At 42.1% G+C, this 13,149-nt stretch overlaps 1 protein-coding gene across 2 annotated transcripts in view; it reads right to left on the bottom strand.

The window, feature by feature from the left end:
- The window catches only part of CHN2 (chimerin 2), a 287,694-nt gene that overhangs the window by 246,587 nt on the left and 27,958 nt on the right, over positions 1 to 13,149 (bottom strand). The gene's annotated exons all lie outside the window — the stretch shown is intronic.

Raw genomic sequence — 13,149 nt, 5'->3', positions numbered from 1 at the left:
GGGAGGGGATGAAGGAGACGGGACACAAAATGTTCTTCAGAGAAGTTCTGGGGAAGGTGTCTTTTCATCCTTTCCAGAAAAGCAGGGCTCTTAGGAGCCAGGCTCAGGGAAAAGTGTCCCTTGGGAACCTCCCTAGGGTGGGTGGTCCATGCCCTCTGCCTGCACTGGGGGAAACCAAGATGGACAATCCAAGAGCTTCTGTCCAGGGGCCAAACCTCAAACTCACCCAGTCAGCCTGTCCAACAGGCTCCTCAGTGGTAAAAAGCTGGCTATCTGTGGCCTGGATTTGGTCCCCAGATATATTTTGTTTGGCCCACAGAGTCTTGAAAAATGTTTGAGTTAGCTGCCAACGTTTAAAAATGAGGAGACTGCACATTAAAAACATCTAGATTTCTGGCTTAATCTTTAGAGGAACAGGCAACGAGTCCCCTTCCCTGGCAGGAGCACCCGGTGGGAGCAGAACGGTGCTGCCCTCTGTAAGTGGGGCATGCGTTCTGCAGTTCACCACATGCCCCCCTTCAGCACTGTGCAACTGAGCTTGCAACCTCCGGGCTAGACTCAGCAAGAGAATCCAACCACTGATGGAAGGAGATGGGAACTGGAAGGATCAGACCAGAATACAGTAAAAAGCCTGGAACCAAAGAGATAAGAGCTTTTTATAAGATCTTTGTTATGTAGGCCAAGGTGGGCGGGGGCGGGGGGGGGGGGCTCTGAAGAGCAGTGACAAGTGGAGGCTAGAATTAATGGTTTTAGGAAGCGTGATGGTGACCAGAGTTGATGGTTTTATGGTACGTGTGAATATATACATATACATTTATGTCTTCAGCCAGGACCTCTCTTCAGAATTCCAGCCCATATATCCAACTGCCTACTTGACATACCTAATGACTATACCAGACTGAATATGTCCAAACTGAACCATTAAAGTTTCCCTCCAAACCTGCCCTTCCTGTCACCTTTTCCATCCCAGTTAATGTATCTCCATTCCTTCTTCCAGTTACTCAGGCCAACAACTTTGATGTCACTCCTGACTCCACATTCTTTCACTCTCATGTCTAGTCCATCAGCAAATCCTGTTCTAGCTCTATCTTCAAAATATCCCCAGCATTCAACTCCATGTCACTACCCCCACTGCCCTCACTCTGGTCTAAGCCATTATCCCTGTCCTCGATTCCTGGAATAGCCTCCTAAATGCTGCCCCTAATTCCACCCATGAACTCTGCAATTCATTCTTAACACAGAGGCTAGAACCATCCCGTGAAAATAAAAGTCCAATCACATTGCTCTGCTCAATGCTTTCCAATGATTTCCCATTCATTCAGAGTGACAGAGCCCCGGCTGAGATCTACAAGATCTCCCATGACCTGTGAACCACCCTCCACTCATACACGCCACCTTCATCCCCTATTCCCCTTCCGCCTCGCTCATCACCACACTCCAGCCCCACTGGCCTTCTGGAGGTTCTTTGAATGCTCCAGGCGTATGCGCTCTTCAGGGTCTTTGTACTTGCTGTTCCCCTGCCCTGAATGTCCTTCTCCCTTAGATATCCATAACCATCCCCCTCATTTCCTTCAGACTTTACTAAAATGTCTCCATCTCAGGAAGCGTCCCTGATCACCCTGTCTCAGATTCAACCCTCCTGAGTACCTGCCATTCCCGTCCTCGCCCTATTTTTCCATCTCTGGAGTTTTACCTATTTCTGATTTCTGTCTGTCACTCCAAGCTTAAAGATAAGCTCCTCAAAGACAGGACTTCAACGTGTTTTGTTAAATACTGTATCTTCAGTGTCTAGAAGAATCCTCAGTACATTGTCCAATAAATATTAGATATCTGTTAAATAAATGAATATTTGTTAAGTAAATGAATTTATACATAGTCTATATTTTAAGATCATATTTACATACGATCATTCCCAGTGGAAAAAAAATACTTAGTAGTCTGCCTGACATCATTAAATTTGGGGATAATACACATAATTAGGCCTAAATCTTTCATTTTAAAGAGTGGATGTCAAAGTGTGAGTGAGTGACAAAGATTCAAATGACGGCATGACAGTAACTTACACCACCACATACACAACACTGTGCTGGGCAGTAAGGAGTCCAGGCCTGCTCCCTTTAGATCTCGTCCTGGCCCCTTGGAATAATATGCAAAAGACACTGTGGCTGGAATTTTTCAGGCACAAGATGTATCTACTTTATTCAGCCCTTCCTCTGTCCCACTGGCCTCCTTTTTGCATCTTTTGCTTCTCTGGCTTTGGATCCTCCGTTTGTCCGGTCCTGAGGATTCCAGTCCCATTGCCTAATCTCCTGGCTCACAGCTGACCTCCTGCTTCAGGCTCGGCCTCGAAACCTGCTTTCCTCTCTGCTTTCGCCTGGAGGGTAGATGTTAGACAGAAAGGGACACAGGGAAGTTTTTGGCAAAGGTCCTTGTCCCATTGAGATGCTTTTCTTTTTTTCCTTTCTCTTTTCTACTAGACTTTTGAAGTTATCTGGAAAAAAATACAAAGCTACATGATGACACCTAACTATGAGAACATAAAATTGAAATCTTGATGACAGCTTTAGAAAAACACATGTGGAAAAGGTATGCCATGTCTGTCCAAAAATGCAGCGGGAAGCAGACTCTAAAAGGCAATGGGATGAGGAGTTACTGAAACAGTCAGGAATCTGATGAGGAATTTACAGACCTGCAAAGGCAAGGCACAGGGCCTGGAAATCTGCCGTTTTCCACCAACTTTCCCCACGGAGCCAAACGTGAGATAAGGCATTGCTAATTCTAATCACATTAAAACATTTTCTATCACGGACGTTATAATGGAAAATGGGCCATCTTGGGGCTATAAAGGTTTACCTGGTTCCAAAACTGAATGGGGCTGAGGAGCTGGTTTGAAGGCCTTTAGCAAAGCACTCTGGCTGTTCTGGTGGTGTCATCCTTAACACCCTGTGGTAGGCAGAATAATGGCTCCAAAGATGCCCACATCTTAATCTCTGGAATCTCTCAATACATTACCGTACATGGTAAAAGGGACTTTGCAGGTGTGATTAAGTTAAGGATTCTGAGATGGAAAGATTATCCTAGATTAGACCCAATATAATCACGAGTCCTTACAAGAGGGAGGCAGGAGGGTGAGAGAGAGGAGATGTGAGAATGGAAGCAGAGGCCAGAGAGACTAAGGGCCATGAGTCAAGGAATGTGGGCAATATCTAGAAGTTGAAAAAGGCAAGAAAATAGATTCTCCTCTACGGCCTGCAGAAGGAACCAGCTCTGTCAACCCATTTTAGAATTATGACCCTCGAGAACTATAAGATAGTAAATTTGTGTTGTTTAAGACACTAGATTTATAGAATTTGTTACAGCAGCAATAGGAAACCACTACCTGTCTCTTTTCTCACTCCCACATCCAGTCCTTCAGCACATTCTGGTGGAGAATGTCCCACGTGTTCTAGCAACCCGGCTTAGGTAGAGGATATTGAAGCTCTCTGTGAAATCACAGCTTATTTTGTGGCAGCTCTTAGTCGTCTGCAAAGGAGCAACCTCGCAAACAGCCATGGCTAGCTCCAGCAAAGGCCTTCAAGAAATGCCAGGCACACTAGTGCAACCCATGTTTTCACTGAGTCACAAAGATGGGCTTCAAGCCAGGTCTGGGCGAGTCCTACTGATTGCCAGTGGTCATCCCACACCCTCTCTGTCACTTATATACTCTACAGGGACTTTTAAAGAATAGTCTGGATCCACTGGAAGAGAAATCCAAGATGAGTGGAGGAATTATTCACTGGATCCATGATACTCTTATTATCCTTTCTTATCTTCTTACAGAAATCCTACTCTTTCCCCTCAGGCTCTTATTGTACTTCTAACCTCCTATCCTCCTCCTCCAGTGAAAGCTCATTTTCAAGACAAGATCTGATAAACTCATTCACTATAAAGTGCACAATGGCTAAGGGATTTAAAGCCTGCCTCCAAGGGGTATTTACTTTTTAACAAAGATCAGAATGAGATTGTAAGTGGGAGAACAGGATCTACATCCAGATTCTTTATCTTGGGCATCCCTCATCCCTAGTACCATGCCTGGAATTTAGTTGGTCTTGCATAAAAGCTTATCGAATGAATAAATGAAATCATACCAGCAGGCAGAACACCTATGCCATCTCCTATAAATGTTAGCACTTCCTATGATACGGAGATAAAACCTGTTTTCGTAACTGTTCTAAAACACACAATACATAATGAAATAAGGCATACTAAAGGAAATCATCACTCTAATGTGACCTTAGCTTTCAAATCACTTTTTAAAACACCAGTTTAATTACTCTAGTGATGATAAGTCTTTCCTAAAAGTGGGGAATATGAGTACAGAAGGGTCATGTGACTTGGGACATAACATTGCTGCAGAAGACTCAGAAACAGAGAATAAGGTTCTAACTTTCAATGTGACTGAAAAGGGGCCCAAACCTCTAAATGACCTAGTAGCTTTGATGAGCATTCACAGAGCCGTCAGCTCCTCAGAGGAACCTCAAAGCACCAGCCCACTCTGACAGGCCAGTAGTGAAGGCTCCTAGGCTCCTCACTGAAAGCTTGTCATTGGCTGAGTCTTAACAAATGGCGTGCAAACCTAGGGTTATAACCTGGGATCAACGGGGGACTTCAGTGTGGTTTGTGGGCCCCATTAAATTTTATGCAAAACCTTACGTGTATGTGCAAATGAGCTGTTTTAAAGGAATGAGTCTGCTCAAGAAAGGTTTGGAATCCACTGCTTCAAGAAATGGTTCCAGCCATTACACCTTTTTAACATACAAGTTCTTACCTTGGTGTCTTTCTTGGGTGTCATTATCTCAAACAATTCATCTTTTCATCTAGTCAGCTGGTCACTGTGCTAGTTTCCTATTGCTGCTCTAACAAATTACACACTCTTGGTTGCTTAAAATAACACAAATTAATTACATCACAGTTCTGGAGGTCAGAAGCCTGAAATGAGTCTCGGCGGCCTAAAATCAACGAGTTAGCAGGGATGTGTCAATTCTGGAGGCCTTAGGGAAAAGAATCCATTTCCTTGCCTTTTCCAGTGTCTAGAGGATGCCAGCAGTCCTTGGCTGGTGACCCCCTTCCATCTTCAAGGCCAGCAGTAGCCCGTTGAGACTTTCTCACTTCAAATCCCCCTGACACTGACTCCTTCGCCTCCTGCTTCCACGTTTAAAGGACCCTTGTGAATACATCGGGCCCACCTGGAAGATCCGGGATACTCTCCCCATTCCAAAGTCAGCTGACAGCAGCCTTACTTCCGTCTGCAACCTTAAGCACCCTCTGCCGTGGAATGTAACATATTCACAGGCTCCAGAGATTGGGATGTGGACATCTTGGGGGACCATTATTCTGCCTACCACAGTTACTTACCACATTCCTTGAGCACCCATTTCTATTATGAGGTCGGAAGGGATTTTGAAGATAAACTGTGTTTGACATAGTCCTTACTCTTCAAGGGACAGCAATAAAGACAGTGACAATAGCTGCCATTGTGGCACATTTACTATCTGCCGGGCTCCTTTCTAAACACATTATATGACTTAAGCATCTAATCCTGCAACCAGCCCAGGAGTTGAGTAATATTATTACTATCATTTAATTAATTTATTTATTTTTTGAAGTTTGGCACCTAAGCTAACATCTGTTGCCAACCTTCTTTTTTTCTTCTTCTTCTTCTTCTCCCCAAAGCCCCCCAGTACATAGTTGTACATTGTAGTTGTAGGTCCTTCTGGTTGTGCTATGTGGGATGCCACCTCAGCATGGCTTGAAGAGCGGTGCCATGTCCACACCCAGGATCAGAACCCGTGAAACCCCAGGCTGCTGAAGCGGAGCGTGGGAACTTAACCACTCGGCCACGGGGCTGGCCCCTATTACCATCATTTTAGAGAAAGAGAAATTGAGGCACAAAGCGACAATGTTTCTTGCCTAGGTCACACAACTAGTTTGGTGGCAGGAGGGGTTTAAACGTAGGCACTCAGACTCTGGAACCCAAGCTGCAAACCTCCGTGATTTGTTTGCTCTTTAACATAACACTGAGAAAAATTAAAGAAAAAACAGCACTAAATGGGTGAACAGAAAGAATATAAATTGTAAAAATAACCTAAAAAGAGACTGGACCATATTATAGATACATGAGGACAATTCAATCAAAATAATCAATGAATAGTCATTGTCACCCTTGTTTCTCTAACATAATGTCTGTCATAAAAATAACTGAAGTTTTCATAGGGTGTATAAACAACAGTTTAGAAAGGAGCCTACAAAATTTAATGACATCCTGCATTCAACGGACATTTGAAACTCTAAAATATGTGAGTGCACATGGAGGGGACACGCGGTCAGCTCAGACGGAAAGAGATGGCCTCAGCCAAACCCTGACAATGAAAAAGATGCGCCTCGGGTCTTGGATGGAAATAAACATCAGCTCCCTCATGTTGTTTGCAGGTCTGAAGCTACCAGAATGAAATTAAGTCTGCAAAATTTAAGGGTGACTGCTTCTTAGACATGGAAATTGTATCTGTTGAATGTAACTCTACAGGAAGAAAAAAAAAGAGAGGCAGAGTATATTGTTTCTCAAAGGGAGAAAGCAGCTGTGATGCTGTGCGAGTGATTTAGGAAGGCTTCCTGGCTGGCTGGCCACATAAAAGGCTGAGAAGAAATCTGACGAGATGAGAATAAGAGCTGGCCACGAAACTGGAGAAAAGGTTAAGGAAATACAAAGGGATTTTTTTTAAAGGAGCTTTTAAAGGAAGGCTGGAAGAAAGGGTAAGAAAAGAGAAATTCCTACTTTAAAGTCCCATCTCACTCTAATTGTGACTGTAAAAATGACAGCAAGGTCCAGAATCTATTTTCTCCCACTGATGTCCTCGTAAAATGTCTTAGGTTTACAACCTGTTTACAGATCCAGAGATGAACCTCCTCACTGGCCTCTCTCCACCACAGCCCAGGGTCTCAGTGGGCACGGTGAGCCCTTTCTGCTCCTGGCACAACCACCGGGCACTGTATGACTCAGAAACAAAGACCCCGGAGGGAAAAGTTGCTGCTGTTTGTGTAAGGAAAAGTGTTCTATGCTTCAAGTGATTGACTAATATTACTAGTAATAAAAATAAATACTTAACCTGCAATAACCTGAAGACACACAACAAGAAACTCAATCAGGAAGATTATCTGTGCATATAGGAATCACGATCATATGCCACGATGAAAGGTGAACCAAAAAAGGAAACACTGTTAAATTTAACTAAAAATGCAGAATGTTCAAGAAGCAGCCCACATCTCCCTTATACACTGTAACCAATAATCTAGAGTGCTAATGATAGTGTCAGAGCTATAATTTGGTCCCCAAAGAAACATCTAAAAGGCTAAAATAAATAAGTTGGAAAACATCCACCCCCAAAAGTGCAGTAATGATTGTTTTTTCCTATTTTCAAAGCAGTGCCCCTATGCTAGCTTTGTGCTTTGCTGAGAACAATATATTATTAGTAAGGAGATATCCTTTTCTTTCTGTTGCTTAACGTTTTCATTAATGACTCTGAGAGAAGAATTTCACATTAACACCAAATGGAGATGAGAAAAGAGGACGGAAGAGAATATCTTCAAAGACAGACTCCAAAATCAAAGTAATTTTGGCAAATTAGATTACTAAATTCAGCATATCAGAACGGGAAAACAAACGGCACAACATAGAACATGCGGATGGGCTGGCTATGGGCAGTACAGAAAGGATATGTAGATAATACTGCCTTGTATCGAAAGATGATGCCACTGACCACCTTCCTTCCCCAAGCACATACCTTTTCTCCTACTGGTGATGGATTTTTGCCAATTTAACCACAATTCCCTCCAGTTCTTGTGCTAACACACAACCTGTTTGCTGTGGCCACAGAATATAGTGACACTTAAATAGTGGACTGAGGACCCCCTTCACACTGGCCCCAAGTACAACCAAGATGGAGCTGAAGTTGAGCCAGTAGATATAAAATGAAGGAAAGAATATTTCCCCCTAAAGCAAGCACAGTGTTGCACCAGACACAAGCAAATAGCTTACTGGAACCATTATGTGTCCTCCTGCCAGGCTCATTACAAAGCAATTGGCAGCGTGGTATGCTAGAAGGGGTTTATCAGTTCCTGGCTGCGTGATCACAGGCAGGATATTTAATCTTGCTGAGCCTCCTTGCCCTTCATCTGCAGAATGGGCGTGCATAGCAAAAACACTAGCTGGCCTCACAAGGTACTTGGAGGTGCAAACTGATTGTACAGCTGGATGCACGTTGTAATAGGTAAATATTATCAGAGTACAACGTTCAGTTCTCAGTATAATAAAGAAATGTCACTACAGGGAATAGAAGAGGTTTGGTAGATAAGTCTCAAAAAAAATTTCAGGACTTGGGAATGTTAAAAGGGATGGATTTTATCTTGTAAAGGAAAAAAAGACAAAAATTGGGCCATTTGATAGTCTTTAAATATATGAAAAGCTTTCATTGAGCAGCTTAAACAAAAACAACAAAATTAAAATAAAAGGAATTGGTTTTATGCTGTATCATGAAGGATTTTTATCTTTACAAAGAATTTTTAGTTAGTAAGAGTTGGAATACCATGAGACAATACAGTTTTCCTCCCTAGAAATCTTTACTCAATAAGGACTTGTCTGAGGCAACAAAAATACAATCGTTCCAGAAAATAGACAAATGAATATAGATTGCCTTCTAAAGCAAAGTTGGCAAATTTTCTCTGTAAAGGGCCAGAGAGTAAACAATTTTAGGCTTTGCTGGCCTTACCGTCACTGTCACAAGTCCTCAACTCTGCTGGTGTGGGTGAAAGCAGCCAGACATTACTTAAGCCAATGGGCATGGCTGGATTCCAATAAAACTGTATTTGCAACAACAGGTGGCAGGCTGGATTTGGCCAGTAGGCTGTAGTTTTCCAATCCCTCATCCACATGTTCCTTCCAGTCATAGGAGTCTAACTGAAAATCACAGCTGTAGCAAATAGTGCCAATCAAACCAAAGGAAAAATACCATCATACTCACTATGGCAGCTATGTAGTCTGTCATATGTAGTACGTCATATATCATATGTAGCATGTCATATTAGTGTGTGATGGAGTGGTGCCATTGTTTCTATCTAGATCTTGGGAATATAAGTAATTGATCTTCGTAATCAGCTCATTAGGATGATACATCATCGGTGATTTTTCCCTTTTTAGCAAAACATAAAAATGTTTACATATGTTTATGGCTGTAATATCCAGACTTTGTAATCCAAGTGTATAATATTACAATCTGGTGCGCTAGGAACCGTATGCCATATGCTTGGTTTCTTCATCTTTTCTGCCAATGGGAAGTATTTTTAGATAAGGTAAAGACGTGTGTGGGAAGACACTACCTTTGTCCTTTTTCTTTCGGTTACTCTCTCATCCCAACCTTCTTCTTCCTCTCACCTTATTCTTGCAAAAAAGACTAAAACAGCACCCCCAGCCCAAGGAGGAGGTCAGATGTGGAAAGGAGCAGGTCAGGTCAGACTAGGGAGCCTGGGAGCTTTAAGCGTTAAAGCCGGATATCAACTCCATCCTGGAGTCCATGGGCCAGAAAGGAAAGCACGTTACTATGCCTGGAAATCAGGCCAAACTGGAACAGAGTGGAAGCAAAAGGAAGAGTGGGCGTGAAATGAGAGTTCAGGAAGGAGAACAGGGCTCCAGGGCCGGAGGCTCCTTTATCTGGCACCCTGCCCTGAGGTATGTGGGTGGACTGGCCTCCTTGAAACCTAGGGTCATAGGAGACAAACAACCCCCCTTACTACTGTGCCTGCAGCCAAATCATCTTGGACTTTGATCGCGTTAAATTCTCTACCTTGGTGTATTTGTTTCCTGATATTGCCTAATGGAAAGGTTTTTTTTTTTTTTAATCTAACAAGCGAAATTAATCAAATGTTGGCCTAGTCATTCTAAAGGTGTAACACACACATATGAGTGTGTGTGTGTGTGTGTGTGTGTGTGTACATAGATACATAATTTTTTTAGGGTAGCTTCTCTGTGAATTAGAAGCAATGACTTGCAGGTGCCCTGATTTTAAGCAAATTGATACCATGTTTAGCACTTACAAAATAGACAGGGCTGAGAACTTATTTGCTGTACAACCTGAGGCCTCAAATTCAGCAATATGCTTATTGGGTGCCAGCCTCCACGAGTGAAGAAAGGTTCTGCAGCCTTGATATATTAGTGGGACTACCCAGCATAAAACAAAGAAAGAGTGAAATTCTTTTAAACTTGGACTGTAGATACTAGGCTTGTATCACTTAGGGTTATTTCTGTTGCAAGTGACAGATGGCAGAAGCCCTAATTCCAACTGATTTAAGCTAAAGACAAAAAGCCGTCATAGCTAAAAGGCCAGGGATAGAACTTCAGGCACGACTGGATTCAGGTTCAGACACCATGAATCAGAACTCAGTTCTTCACCTCTCACTTCTACCCCCACAGGTCCCAGGTGGATGACTGCAAGATGACTACATTTAATCCATCAAGCAAAAGCCAGAGCAAATGGCCAACAGTTCTAATGGGGCCGTGTGCCCTTTCCAGCCCAACCCCTGAAGCTCTTCTCAGCTTCCACTCCTTTGGAAGCTCTGGACCTGTATGGTCAGAGAGAGTTAGAAAAAAGTGGGCACCCAAAAGAAAATTGGGGGCCTTTGCCACAAGAAGGGGGAGTAATGCTGGACAGTAGGCATCCCTTTTCAAGGAACTCAATGCCTCCATCTCTATGGAACAAAGAACAACTTAACGGAATGCAGGTGGCTAATGGCAGAAAAGAGACCTCTGAGTTGGGAAAGTGACTCCAAGTCAGAAAAGCATGAAAATGGAAAAGTTGATGGTTTGGTGTAAGTTACAGTGCCCAGCAAGGCAGGAAGACATCTCCTCAAGAAGCTTTGTGCTGCCGGTGGGATGCCAGTGGGATAGTGGGAGCCAACGGTGAAGCAAGACCCACCAACTCTGCCAAAACAGTTATAGTCTGTGGTGATGCTAAACTCTGAAGCATTACAGTCCTAGAATGTTCTAACAAAATGGCAACATCATGTCACATCTCACCACAGTTCTAATGACTTGAGATCAGGACTCCTATTACTCCTTTCATAAGCACAAAATGATAGGAACTGCTTGTATGTATACATTACAACTTGCTTCTGAAAACATGGATGCCCTCTACATATTTCACAGCTTCGAGCAGGCTTTTACACCGTCCACAGGGGAATGGGAAAAGTACAGATCAGCTGAAGAAATTTACTTTAGGGGGAACGAAGAAAAAAATGAGTCATCAAAATCTATTTTCTATCTTTACAATAAAATTATCTTCTTTATGTTAATTATTTGGGGCATACATTGAGAAAGTTGAAAGCAAAATTAAGATCCCCAGGATAATTGCAGAGAATACCTGAAAATTCATATCATGGGTAAATTGGTACAAATTTGATTCTGATTTATATAAATTGATTTTTTTCTTTAATAGTGTAACTTGGGTGATTGCTCAGTTCTTTACTTTGCTTTGCTTAAGAACATATGACATTTTATCCAAAATCTTAAAATACACAGACCCAAGCTGACACTCAGGGTCACTGTGCACGGTAAATAAACAGGATAAATCTCTGTGAAATTTCCAAGGAGAAACTAAGACATTAACTGTCTTCACATCAGAAAATATTGTCTATTTTTCTTTTTTAAAAATCACATTAAATGTGCTGCTGTTCTAGCTGACTGTAAAAACCAGTGACCCAAGTTCACGTTTCATGCCACCATGCTCCGTGGGCCGGTCTATCCCAGACTTACCTAGCTTACATCATGGAAGTTTCCAAAGAGTCTAAATACTTTAGGATTTAGTTCATTTTTCCCCCACTCATAATAATAGATTTCTGAAAGATCATTTTAAAATGTTAAATTTCCCTTCATTTTACAAAGCCTTTGGAATGCTACACTCAATTGAGAAAAGACAGCACATTGTTCTGTTTTTTTCCCCACAGAGAATTTATGTCTCAAAAGATATTTTTAAAAAAGGAAGGTTATTTAATACATCTCCGCGACCAACCCAGAAACTGCTATAAATTCAAAATTCATTCTTATACAATGTTCTTAATTATGAGATAAGTCATCTTTCTGTGTTAGTTTAATTCTGTCCTATTTATCTTCTCAAGTGGAATGACACATTGCAAATACCATTTGGGGAGTTTTATTAATAAAGGTCTAATCCCAAGGCTTGTAGGACATGTCTCAGAATAATGTCTTAACCACAGTAAAGCTCAGTGACTGTAACACCCGCTCAATAATTATAGCTGTCTCCCATGTGAGGGAAGTTGCCTTTCCCAGCGCGATCAGTGGTGATTCCTCCAACTGGGTCTCAAAGAGCTCACAGCAGGTGATCGGCTTCAGTCTCCTCCTGCCTTGGAGATGTAGCAAGGATAGTCAGCTTTGCAGTACTTCCATATCATGGAAAATCAGGATAGGAAATCAAGAGAGACGCTAAACTACAGCACTAATGGCCAAAAGAATGTAACTCAGTTTTACCAAGAGAATCTGGAGATTTTGCGCTAAACATATAAGTACGTATCTCCATGCAGATGGACGGTCAGAAGGCACACACACACAACACAGTTTTTCATATATTGCCTTTGGTTGACTGATCTGGGAATTTAATCACAATACATAATACGGTCTTTCTTAGATCTCATATGTATACAAAAGTCCAACAACTATTTTATAATAAAGTTTGCATATTTGATAGCTCACACATCTTTTCGGGCTAATTTGCTATGTCCAGATAGAACAGGACGGTGTTATAATTAGACCATATGTTCCCCCCTTGATTTAGACAAATTTTAGATTAATTTAAATAACTTGTGAAGCATTTGATGACAATCAGGAAAGAATTCTTATTCCACCTACTTTAAATCTATAAGGCGTTTGAAAAGGGTTCAGTTTCAGAGTTTCAGGGCTCCGGCTTTCGCAGCTCCCTGCAACTAAAAGCAATCTTGCTGTGACTGAAAATGGAGGCATCAACTCAGGCAAGCTACAAATTGCCAACGGAGGGAATAGCCATTTTAAATTACTTCCAAAGCCCAAATAATTTCTCTCAAATGGAAATCTGC

This window comes from Equus asinus, chromosome 1 (genome assembly GCF_041296235.1).
Source record: "Equus asinus isolate D_3611 breed Donkey chromosome 1, EquAss-T2T_v2, whole genome shotgun sequence".
In the NCBI taxonomy this organism is placed as follows: Eukaryota; Metazoa; Chordata; class Mammalia; order Perissodactyla; family Equidae; genus Equus; species Equus asinus.
This window is presented reverse-complemented; position numbering and strand designations above follow the sequence as displayed.